This window comes from Cololabis saira, chromosome 7 (assembly GCF_033807715.1).
Source record: "Cololabis saira isolate AMF1-May2022 chromosome 7, fColSai1.1, whole genome shotgun sequence".
NCBI classification, from domain to species: domain Eukaryota; kingdom Metazoa; phylum Chordata; class Actinopteri; order Beloniformes; family Belonidae; genus Cololabis; species Cololabis saira.
This window is the reverse complement of record NC_084593.1, coordinates 14,880,103-14,897,805: the sequence shown is the minus strand read 5'-3', so window position 1 is coordinate 14,897,805 and position 17,703 is coordinate 14,880,103.

Sequence of the window (17,703 nt, the reverse complement as noted above, 5' to 3'; positions counted from 1 at the left end):
ACTGGTTAAGATCTATGAATGTGCTTTGTATATCTAGGGGTTGGATGTTGATCAAGAATGTTCTGTAAATGTTTTATTGTAATATATAACAAGATTAGATGGATTCTTTTATCAAAAATAGCTTCTTTTAATAAGGATACCCAGTTGAAGTGCAATCTTGTACCTGTAGTAGTGACCACAGAGCAGCTCTTCTGAAGCACTTCTGAAGGCTTTTGCTTTTAGGCTATCGCGTTGAGCTGAGGGAAAGGACTGGAGCTTATTGTGTGGAACACACAGTTTCCCATTTTCATTTCCTTTTCCTGGACCTCCTTCCATCACCACTTCAGCTTAGGGCTTGACAACCAGTTATTGGAATCACAACATTTTTCTCAACTATCTGCTTTGACCAGAGAGGTTGGATGTTTATTTTTTTTCTCCTTATCTCGCTTGTTGAACATTTCTGAAAATCATCCTCCTGTCATTATTTTGGATATATTTTATTTCATCTTTATTTCCATTCCTTGTTTTTCTGATACAAATTCTTTTTGTAAGGTTAGTGTTAGCGTTCTGGTAAAAATACCAACTTTTTCTGTAAAACTAAATCCATGCGGACCAGATGTTGTAGCCAGTCTGCATGTTTTTAGCTTTCAAGCTTGCTTCATCATTGATATTACTGATCATTCAAGATAAAAACAATAACTCTTTTCAAATACTAAGGTAAACAAGACTTTCAGTAAATAACTGAAGGTCTCGCTTGTCAGGTGGTTTATGTCTCATGATTCTAGCTTCTTATAGTCTAAAAATCTAGATCTACCACAAACAAATTTAATGTATTTTTGCTGGTACAGTACGTCTATTTGTCTGTCCTTGTAGAGAAAGTCTCTGGATTAACACGATGATGACAGCCTGGTAATGTAATATGGAGGCTACAGCTTAGATTGGCTGCAGCTGAGGAAAAGCTGTTTAAATGGGTTTAGGCATTATAAGTTGAAGACTTGTTGGACCTTTTCTTTGAAAATTGAACAAAGGACAGCACTTAAATACTTGTTTTGCAAGGTAGATGAATTTGCTGTTTTGCCAACAGGCTACAACAAACAGTTAATGTACCAGTTAGCTCCACTAGCAGCTAAACTCATAAAAACCCACTGGTGGTTGAAGTCTTTCCATTGATCACCCTGATGTAACTTACCCTTACCCACAATTTACTCTCCACGATGAGATTGAGATTCAAAGGGCGGAAGATGCAGCAGTCGTCAATTCTGGCTTATGCAGACGAAATGGCCAGACATGTTGGCCACCAAGGCCTATTTAATTTACAAATGGTAAGAGGAATCTGGTAAACTCGCTCTCACAATAAACTAATCTGAACATGATTATGTCTGTCTAGCTATAGCCAGCTGTGTTACACATGTTCCCTAATGTGAAAGACATTAGTAGTGTTTGAGCACACTGTTTCTTGCAAAAGTGCCAACAATTGCTGGATTCCATTTTTATTACATTACCGTCACTTTCACTTCATAACACTCTCCTACACCACACACTCTCCCGTTGTTTCGTTTCCATCACTCTGAAAACATCACCTTGTTTGTTGCTCTGATTGGTCGTAGCGCTAACCAACTGCGTGCAAAGGCAGTTTGATAAGCAGCCGTTGGTTGGATCAGCCCTTGGATCGGGATGCCACTTGGATCATTTTCAGACCCTACATCTTTCTAGATGTGGGTCTGATCTACTAAACTAAGTTTCTTAAGAGCATGACTAAATTAAGTGGACAGGAAGTGGACACTTTGAGGCTGTATGTGAAGTTGGATATGCTCCACAAAAGTTGAATTTTCATTCAAATGTAAAACCTCGTGATTCAAATGGTGTTAAACATTTTGGTTCCAGTGTACCACGGCAAGAATAGCACCAACACAGGAAAATAGTTTCTCTCTTCGTGAGAACATGTACATAACAAAATGGTAGTTTTTTTTTACATTTTCTGTCATCCATGAGAACAAAAACCTTTGTAATCACTTTCTGAAAAGAAAATGATTGTCCATATGGTTTGTTTTTTCACAAGGCAGTGAGTAGCCATAGGAGTTTTTCTGCAGCATTGTTAAGTATGGAAGTGGTTCAGGGGACCTGCGTGCTCTATGGTTTTATCAATCTATCAAATCTAACACAAAATGAGTCTTTCCTTCTCTTTAATCTTTTACAAATTGGCGGCCAATTTTTTTTAGATTGTTTAACTGCTATTGCTTATTATAAGAAATTCAATCTTGCACTTGCAACATATCCTGTTTGTTCCATGTTTCTTAACCGAGGCAGCTGCAGACTTTTTGGAAGCCCAAATTTTAGTTAAATATGTTTGCGAAAATGTTCAAAAAAAGTTGTTAAATCATGGGAAGTAATTTCATGTGGCGAAAACAGCAAGTTTCATTTTTTTCCCAAGAAATTCCAAACAGTTTAAAAGTCACGATTCAGCTTTCAGTGTTTTTTTTTTCTGGTCCAATGTAATTTACTCTTGAAAGATATACCTCATTTACCAGTGTAAACTGAACCACTGTGTAAACAGTTCGATCAGCTCAACTATAAGACATTTCTGGAGAACTTTCAGTGGGATTGCTGCAATTGCCTCTTACTGGTCTCAAAGATTTCAGTTGAATCTATGAAAGTGTGTGGTTTAAAAACCAAAGACAAACATATAAGAGAGCAGATGCTGATCCGCTGTGTTTTGAGTGGCAGTTCATACTTCCACTGTGAGGTTACGTACAACATTCTACTACTACTGAGATTGAAAAGTTACTAAAACTTTGTACAATATGCAATATGAAGTATCCCATAATGCAATGTGTCACTCCAGTGGAATCCGATTCGAGCAGTCATGTGACTGGCCTCCATTCATGCTGTAATGTAGATGTTTGTACAGTGGCATATTACATAGTAACGACTGCTTTACTGGGAGAAATAGATGAAAATGGGAAGGGTATCGGATTATTTCATTATTTATATATATATATTTCCCAAATTTCTTATTTTCAAGTGCAGCCTAGGGGGGTAAGGGGAGGGGGGAGCTAAGATGAAAAAGAACAAAGTTATATAAATACACAAAAAGACATTAAAAACACAATACAAAAGATAAAACATGATGATAAGAGAATTTTTGCGAAGGAAACGGGTATAGCTTCCCAGGCTTCCCAAGAATTATCCTTTGGTTGAAAAATTGAAGCCTGTAAAGGAAAATATCTGAGATCTAAAGCTGGTTAAAGAACGGCCTTTTTTTCACTTTCATTTTCGACTTCTGCCAAATTTCAGTCACACTGAGAACACTTTGTCTATTAATTTCTCAAGGACCTTTCCTCACTAAATCATTATTTTTCCAGTAAATCACTGATATCCATATATCTAAATCATATATGTACGATGGTTGCACAAGTACATCTTGATCCGTCTCAGTGTAAACTCAAGTAAATATGATAGGAGGTCTCTGTTATCTTTCATGGGAATTCTCTGATTTACAGTATGATCACTCTCTCTCTCTCTCACACACACACACACACACACACACACACACACACACACACACACACACACACACACACACACACACACACACACACACACACACACACACACACACACACACACACACACACACACACACACACACACACACACACACACACACAGAGAGAGTATTCTGAGGCGTTTAACATCAAATGTCCCCTACAATATTGTCTTGACTTCACTTTTAGGTGCAAATAAACTATTTTTCACCCCATTTCCCTTTGAGATTGTTTTCACAGTTGAGTTTTTACACATTTCCCCTCCAGATCACCCCAAGGTGCTGCCGGTAGTTAAAATGTCTTTTTTTTTTCAGCTTGTGGTAACACAAAGTCAGATGGGCGCACTCAAATGGGTTTGTATACCTATTACACACGTTTCTGCACACTCCTTGAGGTATGAACCTCTCACACCAGACTGAAAAGATGCTTGTTTGTAATCATATTTTCATAAATGGAGCTGATAACATCACAAGCTGAGAACAGAGGGTGGGAATGACATGCTGAAAGGTTGCGAGTATCACCCACAGATTGTTTGACCTACACACACGCACACACACACTGCAGACACACGCCTGTGACGTTATTCCCTCAGTGGATCAAGTAACATGCTGTAAATTAGTCACTGATCCATCCCGGCAATTGATCTGGGTAAAGTCGACTCATATTTGTGTCAGGGCAGACACAGAAAATACCGAGGTCCATTAAGATCTTCTTTACACCAAAACCACAACTTTGAGAGATTTATAACTTAAATGATTTATCCACATTTGCACAACCTGATTTAAAACAATTCAAAAATGCTTTATTGATCCCTGAAGGGAAATTAATCGTTGACTGAATGTAGTCTGTGCTCAATCTTTGCTGTTGTAATTTTTAATGATAAATATCCTGTAACAGAAATACTTTTGATACCACGAGACTCGAGTAAACTGTTGTTTAAAAATTTAGGGCGTGTTTTGTTCTATATGATTAATCAGCTACATTTGTACATGCACAAATGTATGCAAAAATACGAAGACAGAATCTCTAGAGTTAGGCGTAACTTCTATAGCCTGACATTTTTTACAACTGTTTTGATCCGCGTTCGGAAAAGTCAGCCAGGTTTTAAAGTAGCGAAGAGGAATGTGTCCATATCAAAGACGCAAGCACACACTTTATTTCAAATGACTTTCAAAGATCTGAACAGACCCACCCGCACCTTGCTGAAACAGACCTGGCTCTTGTATTTTCCTGTGACACATTCACGCAGACTAAAACACATCTGTTAGGTATGCCTCCATATCTCCCAGTAAAACACCAAGGTGCATGCAGCATGCAGGAATGCGTTGTTGTTGTTAGAGCGGAGCTCTGGAGGTGCTCAGTACTCGGCACCTCCACACCGATAACACCGCAGTTATCTGATAGAGGATGAAGATGTACAGAAAGGAAAAGAAAGTGGGGAGATAGAGGGAGGTGAGAAGAGAAGAAAGTGAAATGAGAGTGAGACAAGGAGTAAAAAGGTTGGATAGAAAAGAGGGGATAAAAAGTTTTATAAACTTTTGAAAAGCCTGAACTTCTTTAGTGAAGTTAATCAATTTGTCGAGAAGGCATGACACAGTGGACACAATCAAACGAGTTATCTGATGTTATATTTAAAACAGTTCTCAGTTCACTCATCTTGTATTTTGTTCAAATTTCAAATATTTTTCAATCTAAAGATTTATCACTGTTTTCTTAATGTCGGTTCTAAATCAGAAATATAAGAAAGAAATAAAGAAAAGAAAGCACTGACTATCCAATCGTCTAAATGTTGCTCAAAGTTAAAGAAATATTCCAGAGTTAAATCAACCCTAGCTCTATTATTAGAGGGTAAAATGATGCGAATTTAAGCAGTTTTGAGTGCAAATGGAAACTGTATTTGCAGCAATTTTTTAAGCACTTCGGGGAATAGAGCTATGGCTTAATAAATTGCTGTTATAAGCTTTTAAATTCGATTCAGTTCAATTTTATTTATATAGCTTTTATTACAATACACGTTGTCTTTAGGTGTTTTCCCGAGACCCAGAAAATGACACCTGAGCAATTATTATATAAACCGTGGCAAGGAAAAACCTTGAGCAGGACCTGGCTCTAAGGGGGGACCCTCCCGCCGAAGGCCAGACGGCTAGAACAGGAAAAGGGAGATCAGACAGAGAGAATTACGGAACACTCTGTTTATAATAATATCTTATTTTGTCATATCTGAATACTTTTCCAGTTTCTTTGAAGCAGAGGCCATGAACTTCCCTCCTTTTGCATCTATTGACAGTATTTTCAGCAACATCATGAACATGTTCAGTCTTGTAACAGGTCTGATGGAAGGCTTTGTCAAACAGTCCTTTTAATGCACTTTGTGTACACATACAAAGGTGAAATGACCTCATTTTGACTGTAAGGAACCTATCCACACTATCACTTAGGCCACGTTTACACATAGTATTTACAAAAACGGATATTTCCCCCTCTACGTTTTGAAAAATACCATAATTTACACAAACCCGCATAAATACGCTGTTAAGGTGCTATGAGCAGCCAAACCTACAGGGGGCAGTGTAACGAGAAGCTAAAGTCATGCTAGCCAATCAGAATCCTGGAAAAAAACATCAACAAATGACACGAGTAACTTCCAGTTACTTCCAAGATGAACAAGAGTCTTTCATTTGGAGTGACAGAGAAGTGGAGTTACTTTTAAGTGTGACTTTAGAATATAAAACAGGTAAAATACAAGAAAATATTGACGGTGGCCAAACAAATTGTAAGCACAGGTTGCACTCATGACGTTGGTGACGTTCCTGTCGCATAATGTGACGTTCTGAAGCCTAAATGTCCGTTTCTCTCTGTTTACATGCAAACGTGAAGACGGAGTTTTTGCAAATCTCCACTTTGTTTTCAGAAATTATTGTTTTTGGTGACTTTGAGCTTCGTTTTCGTACACGTTTTGCTACGTGTAAACGGGGCCTTAAGTGGAATTATCTTATTTTAGTCTGTTTAGAAGCTTAAAAGTAGCAATTATTTTGGACGCATCTCCCTGAGTTTTAACATTTATTGCCATTTTGCTTCAAATGCTTTGTTCTCTGTGAGTTCAAAGAGTTTTCACTGTGTGTTTACACTCCTTTACTGCTTAATCATGGATATAGGAAAGTCTGCGAGGGGGGGAGTGATTCAAGCAGCACTCATACTGAGCTGCTTATGCAAACTTTAGCTTTGATATCAATCAGTGGGACTTTTATATACAAATGGATCTTTAGCATCAAACTGTGAGTGTTTGAACACTTGTCTGACCGGTAGTTCACATGCTCAAAGAGTTGCTCTACATTAACTTTGAAAGGAGTAATGTCAAGTGTTGCCAAACTAAATTTGGAGTCTGCTGCTAACATCACAAAAAAAATATAAAAAAAAACCTTTTTGATATTGATGCTTGTATTAGCCAATGAAATTGTTGCACCAATCTTTTTTTTGTTGTGCTCCTTGTGGAAAGAAATTTGATCGGTTGTTTATTGGTATGATGACGGCGTCAACCCAAAGCATCAAAAGCAGCCACCGTCGAGCGTCGGAGCAAAGTTCCTGTGTGACTGCACTGTTTGTGCTGCACTTTGCCGTTGAGTGCATTTGGCTCCTGATCATATCTGTAGTTAATTAAAGAACTTGCATGTCAACATTTTCTTGATTACCTATGTAAGTGTTCCCACAGGCTTGCAATTTAGAAAACGGCAGAACACAGTAAAGACAAATGTATCATGCTTAGCTACTTATAATGATTATAATATAGTCGTATCTTAAATACCCCAAATTCTTTGTTTCCTTAAGAAAGAAGTTTTGATACTACTATTGATATTGATCAACTTCACTTCGGTGTTATCTTGGTTTGAAACCACATTTTGGGGTATCGCCCACCCCAACTGTCAGCTGTCACTTGATTATTTATAGACCTTATTAGACATCTGGCCTCCAGTAAGTCTAGTCTCCTTCCCTGCCTCCTTTTACAATTTATCCTTTCATCCCTCTTTCCTCCGCTCCCTTCATTTGTATCATGACCTCTGACCGTTCCTTGTTAGGGAGGAAAAGAAAGAGGTTAACCTCTGCACCGAATATGCACACAAACACACACATACATGCACGCACAGACATTCTAGCAGGTCTATTTTTCATTGTTCTACTGTTTTTTATTAAAGTTTGTCCTATAAATCTACTATTAAATAAAAAATATGTAAGAAGGATGAAATTAACTGAACATAAATAAACTGCTTCGGAGTAATCAGCTCTAATTGAGCTCCCCTGGCTTCGGCTCAGATTAAATAATTTTTCAGTAATAACCCTCATTAATAGTTTATTGGCTAAAGTTTGATTAAAGGTGTTACTGCTCCTAAACTTAACGCACTACGAACTTTCTCTAAATTTTACATGATTTTGACTCAGTTAAGGTTATCCAGATATGAAACACGAGATTAAAACTTTCAGGACAAGGTCACACACACACAATATTGTCTTAGACAAAGTTTAACTTGAGTATTTTCTCTTTCCTTTCAAGCGACTACCACTGTTAGTGTGAACATAAATGTTTTCCTTGAGCATTTGCCATGAAAAATAACCTATAGATATCCCCGTTTCTCACTTTCCCTTTGGATTTGTTTTCACTGCTTGATCTCAGTGTTTTTAAACCTTTTACTGAAAATACAACAAAAGCTAGCATGTGGATGTAACTACCAAAACACTGACAAAATGAGCAAGAAATGAGTTTTATTTCTGTCCTTGGGCTACATTTGTTTCACTAGTCTTTTCAGTAATGAAGTGAGGAATTGAGAGAGTTTATAAGTAATGTTCATGGCCATTTTTACATAATCACACACGCACGCACGGACACACACACACACACACACACACACACGGACTCACAGTGCCCCGCTTCCTGTCATACTGTCTGCTGACGAATACTTTGGTGTATGTCGGTAAATAGCTTACGGGCGGTGCTACAACACATGTGTACACTTGGGATCAGCTATGCAGATGTGCTGCTGCTCAATCAGTAGTTTAATCACAGAGGTTAGAGTTTAATGAGTTATTGTTACTGAACCTTAAATCACAGAAACACATGGCTGTCCAGTCATTATATGTGGTGTACGCGTGTACAGAATACGTGTTTGAGACCTGCAGCATATAACAAATTGCTCCACACAACTACACCGGGTCTTTTCTAAGTGTTTCCAGGTCTTTTAAGATATACTTGTATTTCAGGAGATGGAGAAGACGTAGATGTTGGGGGGTCAAATTGCACAAAACAGAAGTATTTTCTGTAGATTTTTGAAATGGATATCGCAGTGTTAAAAAGTGTTGGTCAGCTTTTATTTCACTGCTTCTGAAGGCGTAACACACACTTTAAGAGTATCGCTAACCTCAACTGTCTAAAGGCGTTTGGATCTTCCGGGGCAAAGTAGTCCTTCTCTAGTAGTTATTGGCATTTGGTTTGGTGGCGTTTGCAACTGTATGTGTGTGTATATTTGTCTGTGTGTGTACGTGGGTCAGTGTGATATTCTGGTCAATTAGACCATCAATCAAACACAGCATGGGAAGCAGCAACAGAAAGAATATCCTTGCAATGAAACAAAGTGCTGGAGAAACATATGGCATTATTTAAGTGCCTTTTAAGATACACAAGTGTGTGTGTGTGTGTGTGTGTGTGTGTGTGTTCGTGTGTTCGTGTTTGTGCACTTACATTGCTATACTTAAAAGTCACACACAAATCCAGCGCAGGTCACAGACAAAAAAACGTTTTGTAAATCAGGTTATATTTGTGTGTGCATCAAAAATACATTTGTGTATCTTGTCCTACGCACGTGTGAATTGTTCTGTCCATTTGTGGATCGGCGTGTGCATTTGTGAATTATGAGACTGTTCCAGCTCCATAGTATTTGGCATCATCTAACTTTGACTCCGAGAGTTTATCTTCTTGGGATGTTATCGTAATGTAACATTTACTGAGCAAAATGAAAGAAAGGGAATCGGGAAGAAAATTTGTTTTGCTAAATCGTTGTCAAAATTATAGCTAGAGTTGGACCAGCAGGTTAAAAGTGCCCAGAAACCCCAAAAACCCAGGAAAACTAAGACCAAATGAAGGCCAGTTTAGACCAGAACTGCTTGGATGTGTTGACGATTGGCACCTGCATTGGTTGTTCTTTTCATGTGTAGCTCTTTACATCAATTGTCCGGCAATATTTGAAGCCAACTGGTGAAAGTTTACTCAATAGGAAATGGTCATCAGCCAAGTTCAGCCAAGTGGTAGCTTCGTCGGTGTCTTTCAGATTTTTTCGAGCCCAAATGAAGGCAAACATGGATTATGACGGCAGCTGTTCCTTTATCTGGCGTCAATGCGTGAGCCGACCAGCAGTGACAAGCAGCTAAACAGGAGTATTAAATGGAGGAATAAAAATGCAGAGAGTAGGAGGCATCATGCTAAAACAGACATGATCTAAGAACAGTACAAGTGTATCATGAATGTTTACTGCCAATCATTTGGTGGACAATGTACAGCCTGGAATTGAATATATATTCAGCAGTCAAAGAGTTAAAGACTTTTAATAAGCCTCAAAGACTACACTGTTGCTTGGCATCAAAATAAAAATGTTGTTATACAGCCAAAGTCTGTGTTTAATTATACTGCAACTGCCTACTCATGCAGAAGTAAAGTCATCACGAGACTAATCTGAAACAAAGATGATGTTTGAGTGGACAGCTTGCCATGTTTTCCCTTATGAGCATGGATGTCTGTTTGATACACAGTTATGTTATGTAACGTGTATGTAATATATATGTAATATGGATGGAATGGACACAGAATTGAAATGCTAATGTGGATGTGCATTAGTTTTGAAAACAGACTGATGTGGATGCCTATGAACTGTGGTGTTTACTGTCACCCCCACCACCTCGCTGCTTAATCTGAATCAAGATCAGGAGGTTGAAACTTCCCTAAACCAAGAAACAGGCCAAACTGTTGAACCTTGAAACCACACAATGAGGGAGTCCATGTTTGTGTCAAAGGGAACCATGGTAAAACTGGTTTCCTATTCATGTACTAGGGATGGGCAATATTTTACCGTTCACGATATACCGTCAAACAAATTCCCCACGATAAGAATTTGTCATCTTGCGGTAAAAACGATAAATTCCCGTTGATGATGTTTTTGTGTAAAGCTGATTTATGGTTCTGCGTTAAATCGACGCACAATGTAGGAAGGAAGGAAGGAAGGAAGGAAGGAAGGAAGGAAGGAAGGAAGGAAGGAAGGAAGGAAGGAAGGAAGGAAGGAAGATATGAGCCTGAAAGAAAGAAAGAAGGAAAGAAATGAGCCTGAAAGAAAGAAAGAAAGATATGAGCCTGGAAGAAAGAAAGAAAGATATGAGCCTGGAAAAAAGAAAGAAAGAAAGAAAGAAAGAAAGAAAGACATGAGCCTGAAAGAGAGAAAGAAAGAAAGAAAGAAAGAAAGAAAGAAAGAAAGAAAGAAAGAAAGAAAGAAAGAAAGAGAAAACGATAAATTCCCATTGATGACGTTTAGTAACATTTAGTATTCTTTTAGAGCAGTGTTTTGGGGGCTCCAAAGACTGAATGTGGTGATAGATTTATAGTTAAAAAGGTGGAGTTGAATTGGTATTTTTTTTATCGTCATTCTTATCGTTATCGGGATAAATGCCAGAAATTATCGTGATACATTTTTTGGTCCATACCGCCCATCCCTATCATGTACCCATCATACTACAACATAGCAACACATATGGATACACAGACAAAATAACTGCTGACAATAGGAAAGAGGTTTGCATGTGTAGTTGAATGTATATAGTTCTCAATATAAAATGAACTCTTGTTTTATGAAATGATGAGGGTACATATGGGATCTCTTACTCAGGATTAGCACCACTCCTGAAGACAAATGAAAAAAACCCTTTTATTGGGAATCACTTGCACAATAATTTGTGAGTGAGAGTGACAAAGGGATGTTATGATGGCACCCTTCAAAAATTGCCTTAATCTTTCTTTCACTTTATCCCCCCTCACACATTTAAAGGGAGTGTGTAGACAATCAAAGTAAAGATGACATCTTTGAAGGGACCACAGTTGAGCGAAGCCAAAGATCTGTCTGGCTAAAATAGCCTTTAAACCACATACATCCTCCACATAGACATACGTGTGAAGATGTACTTCATCACTGACAAAGAAGGGGAAAAAAACCTCCATAATTAGGCAGCAGCAAAAGTAATACTCATACAAAACCTTAATGTGCCGTGAGATATCAGATCGTTTAAACGGATGAGGCTCAGTGTGCAGAGAAGTCCAAACTTTCCTACAATTACTCTCTACTTTTGTTCATTGCTGCGATCAAAAGAGTCACGAGAGGAAAGTATAAGAGAAAATAAAGAGTAATATGAGAGGCAGCATTTTTAAGTGTACAAAGACAGAGAAAAAAAGTGATACAGAAACACAAGTATTTACTATTAAATTGGTTTTATTAAGCTTATTGTAATAGATGCAATTGTATTCATTGGACGGTATGAATTTCAAATTTTTTGTATGAATTTTCAACTGAGTAACAAATCATGAAAAAGAAGCTTAGAGATTTGATGAGACAAAACATTATGTGGATTCATGCTGTCTGTGATGAAATGAATACATAAAGAAACTCAATTTTTCCATTTTTCTTGTCATCCTATTTCTTTATTTTTAGAATTTAGTTTGGTATATAAAAAAGAAGGTCATGTTTAAGGATAAAAAGTGAATGGTTTGTCTTTTAATGGTGTTTTACAAACTAACATGACAATGTGTTGCTAAGCAGCTGTATATTTGTGTTTTTCCCCACATACCCGAGTGGAGCTTAATCTTAGTTGAGCGTTTATGTCAGTGGTTAAGGAGTTTGAAAAAATAATCTCTCTGCTGGGTTTTCAGGCTGTGATCCCTAACAGGAAGATTGAATCTGTTATCTTACATCCTTGATGATAAAATAATGTGACATCTTGCATTATAGGATAGCTATGGAAAGGATAAAAATCATATCAGACTTTCCAATGCGCTGGTAATTCCTTAGAGGGTTGGAATATTTCTTTGAAGCATAAGTGAAGGAGTCTTGGTCAACGAAAAACAAATCCCTTGTGACAGCATCTTAATTGTGTTATTTTTCTCTTGTGTGTCTCTGTGGGCAAACAGAAATCTGGACAAGCAATGAAGCATGAAGCTGTTAATTCATTGACTGGCTCACTTCGACGTCATTAAAAAAACCAAACTCTAATTAATAGCTCAGTGTCTCTCAGCTCATAAAAATACAGAGATGGAGACATAGGAAATTAAAAGGGAATTACACAGACGGGAGTAAGATTGGATTTTGGGAGGGGAAACGGAATAATAGAAATAGGTTTGATGAGAGACCAGGGGCGGAGCTATGGGGGGGCCTGGATGTGCACAGCCCACCCATAGTCAGATTGACAGATTGCTCATCCAGTGAGTCGTGAATTTAAAAAAAAAATATATTTCTTACTAAATGTACTTTTTTGTAAAAGTTTCATTGTGTTTTTTAAATTTTATTGAACATTAAGAATGTAATATAGCTTACACAAAAATGTAAACAAACTTCATCTTTGACATCACTGACTGATGTCTCAAGACACTTAAGGGAAGTTCAATGGCAATTAGAAGGTGGGTCATGGTACTGGAGCAGATGGATACAGTTCGGATTATAATGACATTATCAGAAGACCCCCCTTGTGCAACAACTGCCGGTAAGACTGCTTTTATTTGATGTATTCTGGCCCGTTGTGGGATGTTAAGGTTGTGGTTGAGGTGGTTACGGTTGCCATTTCATTCAATTTTAGTGGCTGTGTTGTGTCAGGATTGTGTGCACTGAACTGTCCAAAGTGCTAAACCGGAGAAGATCCGCTTCTGTGGTGTTAAGAAAAACATGTCTCCCGTCAAATAGCAGCAAAACAATCGTGCTGTTGAAAAGCGCAGACCTCCACCAATAAGCTCAGTTTTCCATTCCCCTTCAAAAGATTATTGGATACAGACATCAATCCGGATCATCACCAAAATCCGGTCAATTGGTCCTTGCCTCATTGGTAACCTATCCTGAAAATGTCATCAAAATCTGTTCATAAACCTTTGAGTTAATTTGCAAACAGACAAAAAAAAACAACCAACGCCAACAAAAGCACAGCCTCCGCCAAGGGGGTTGTACCTCATGTGCGGAGGTGATAATAATCAGGCCCACGCTGACTTTTCCAGGCCACCCATTTGCTGCGTTCTGGCTCCGCCACTGTGAGAGACAGAGTGACGGGAGAGTTTGTGGGAATAAAAGTAAAGAGAATGAGTCTTGAAAAGAGAACCCAGGGGGGGTGTCGGGAGCGAGATCAAGGAAGGAAAGAAAAAGAAAGATTGGCAGTGGTGAAAATGCTGTAATAAGCTCAGCAACAGTCAACTTCATTCACATCACAAACAGTAATATCTGGTTTTGTGAAACTCAGTCTGAAAAAAAAAGCCTATATGACTCTTTGCACATATGAATGTTATATGTGCATTTGCAGTAAATATAAAAAAAACGACCTTCCAACTTCTTTTTAGCATCCATTTAGTTAATCCAGGGCATTGTGTCCTTGTAGTGCCTGGTCACAACAATATAAAGCGAGAGTCCACACAGTACTAACTAAAAGGATAAAAGTTGTAGCATGTGGTCTTGTGGATACAGAAAGTTTACTATATATGTTCATGCTGAAAGAATGGCTTATAAAAGGGACACTGGTGATACAGATGAGTCTAAAAATATGCAGACATGACAGGACTGTCAAGAGGAAGCAAACAGTGAGCAACTGCCACAAGAAGGAAAGGGGACCAGAGGGTTTACTTCTTATTTCTTTTTATTGCTTATTTATCATACATCGTGGTGTTTTGGTGGGAGGGAACAGTGGGCTCTACCTGAAACACCTACACTAGCAAAATATTTGAATCAATACTTGTGGTACTGCTTTGGATTACAGTGTCCAGGAAAAGAGTCAGTTTTTGAGAAGTGCACGCTGATGAACAGTGAAATGCTGTATCCACATTGTTATAATTATACTGTATTTCCTAGAAACAGATTTTTTTTCTTTCCAACACACATTTAACTTATTTTGTTTCAGGAAGACCACTTTCAAAATTGTAATATAAACTATTTATTTCTAAATACTCCTACCACAAGTTTTAAACACACATAATTATACGTATTGTTGAAATGATGTTATCGAATGTTATTTTCGGGATATTGTTACCTTCTGGAAATTTGTTTACCTGAAATTTACTGGAATTCTTTTTTTCTTTTAATGGGACTACAGTCAAGGATTACTGGCCTCATTTATTTGTTGTGATATTGTGTTATCCAGTTGTCCAGTTTCAGTTCGGTGTGGCCCGAGATGCTTTTCCCCTGTTTTAAATTGTACTATGAGTTTTAACCGGTACACATTTTAACCCCACAACCAATTCTGCCATATGTTTAACATCCATCCATCCATTTTCTATAACCGCTTTATCCTTTGCAGGGTCACGGGTGTCTGCTGGAGCCTATCACAGCTAATTTCAGGGGAGGGGCAGGGGTTACACCCTGGACGCCAGTCCATCGTAGGGCCACATATACAGACAGACAACCAGACACAATCACACTCACACCTACAGGCAATTTAGAACCATCAATTAACCTAGCATGCATGTTTTTAGATTGTGGGAGGAAGCCAGAGTAACCGGAGGGAACCCACGCAAGAAAAGGGAGAACATGCAAACTCCACACAGAAAGACCCTGCCGGGCCAGGGACCGGGAACCTTCTTGCTGTAAGGCAACAGGGCTAACCACCATGTTTAAACATAATTGTGAAATTATTAAGACATTTGTCCTTGTTTTGTGTAACTTTTTGAACCCTTATAACTAGGGTTGCCACCCGTCCCGTAAAATACGGAATTGTCCTTTATTTGAGAAAAAAATGTTGCGTCCCGTTGAACTAATACGGGACACGATTTGTACCGTATTTTCATTAACTTTTACACCATGTTCTAGTTGAATTATTGAAATAAATGAACATTTACCCCATATTCTAGTTGAATTATTGAAATAAATTAACTTTTACACCATATTCTAGTTGAATTATTGAAATAAATTAACTTTTACACCATATTCTAGTTGAATTATTGAAATAAGTTAACTTTTACACCATATTCTAGTTGAATTATTGAAATAAGTTAACTTTTACACCATATTCTAGTTGAATTATTGAAATAAATTAACTTTTACACCATATTCTAGTTGAATTATTGAAATAAATTAACTTTTACACCATATTCTAGTTGAATTATTGAAATAAATTAACTTTTACACCATATTCTTCACCTGTAGGCTATATTATACATCTGGGCTGATGTGGACATACACAGCATAGGAGGATATTTCAGTTACTAGTACGGTTGTCTGTACAGTCATGCAAGTTCAATGCTATTAAAGCACTTTAAACTTTAAATCAAAGCATTTAGTTTTTTCATATAAAATAAACACATTTTTATTCAGTTTAGAAGTTTTGGGGCTTTTTTTTGGCTCCTGCGCTGCTGAAACAGGGCGTCCCTTATTTCTATTTCTGAAAGGTGGCAACCCTACTTATAACACCTACAATGTTGTTTAGATGGCTATCCTGGTTGTGTCTGTTCAGTTTTGGTTCATACTTCTGTTGCACTCTGTGCTCTGATGTGTTGGTGATGTAGTGTCATAACAATGTTGTTATGACGTGTCGTCCTTGTCTGTGGTTCTGATGTGTCATTGGACTGAGAAAAATGGATTGCTTGTTGTATGGATCCCATGTACACTTCACTCAGAATGACTGTGTACTGTTTTGGGACCACATGAATTGCGTCCCAATACTGTGATGCTGTCAACCCCGGAGATGAGAAATGGCCGACCCTGAATGCACTTGGTAACCGGGCAGAGCCAGTAAGGAGGAGCTCTCAAGGTAGACCCGAGGGACTGTGGATGGATTCAGTTTCCTTGTGTAGCAGGATGCACCTGGGGATTCACCAGGAGCAGTGAGAATCAATCGTCTTGGAGAACGACTTCTCGCCTCTAGTTGCCTCGCAGCTCCCATCCGTCTGACAGAAACAAGACTGTAGTTACATTATCAGAATATCAAAGAGTTTTTAAGTTATTTTACTAAAACATATTTTTTTATTTCCCCATAAACAGGAAAATAAAGCGTCATATTTTTCCTCTTGATATATGCCCAGCATGCATCATTACCCATCAACCCTTTGTCATCTTTACATGATGCATTACTGTCATTTGTTTTTTCAGCTTAGATTTGTCCTCCTTTTCAGACTGAGTGGTTTAGAGAGACGCATATATAATAGTGAACAAAATCAACGTGGGTAAGTCTTCCCCATCAGAATAATGGTGTGTGTGTTTCATTGCGTGACCTTCAACAACCAAACTCTTTCAACCGGTGTTATAAACACATTCAGAGTTTATCTTAAACATCAGGATGTCCTTCATTTCAGAACATTTCAAATATTAATTTTGCCATTAGTCGGCCTCTGGTGTCTCTCCAGCGGACAGGAGAACTGATGTTTTAATTAGCCTGAATCCTGTGCCTGGACACTGATTACTCAGCTGGGTCCTGGGCTTTGGAATATTTATGAACCTGACATCTCGCATAACAGACTCCAGTGAAGAAAAAGCTATTCACACGTTTAGTATTTGCATAAGAATTCTGTCGAAGAACTGCATTAATTTAGAGGACACTGATCTGGCTAGAAGTTAAATAATTTAATTACCATACCCTCCTGTCATGAATCCCGGGCTGGTGCGTCTCTATTCCCTTCTGCCAATAGAGGGCAGCATCACTACTGCAGCCCCGACAGTGAAGACACTGACAGTTTAACATCTTATAGACATGAGACAATTAAAAGAACAATTCTGGTGATTTGGGATGGTTCTGTTTTGTTGTTGGGAATATTGCCATGGTTTGAGTCCACTTGTCCATCTAGAAAGAAGGTCACAACAAAGTTCTGAGGGATTATGTTCATCTTGTTGGGGGTGGTCTTTTAAGATGACTGTGTGAAGAGTCACTGACTGATTTAATGAATGTGAAAGTGAATATTAATCATATACTTAGTCCTGCA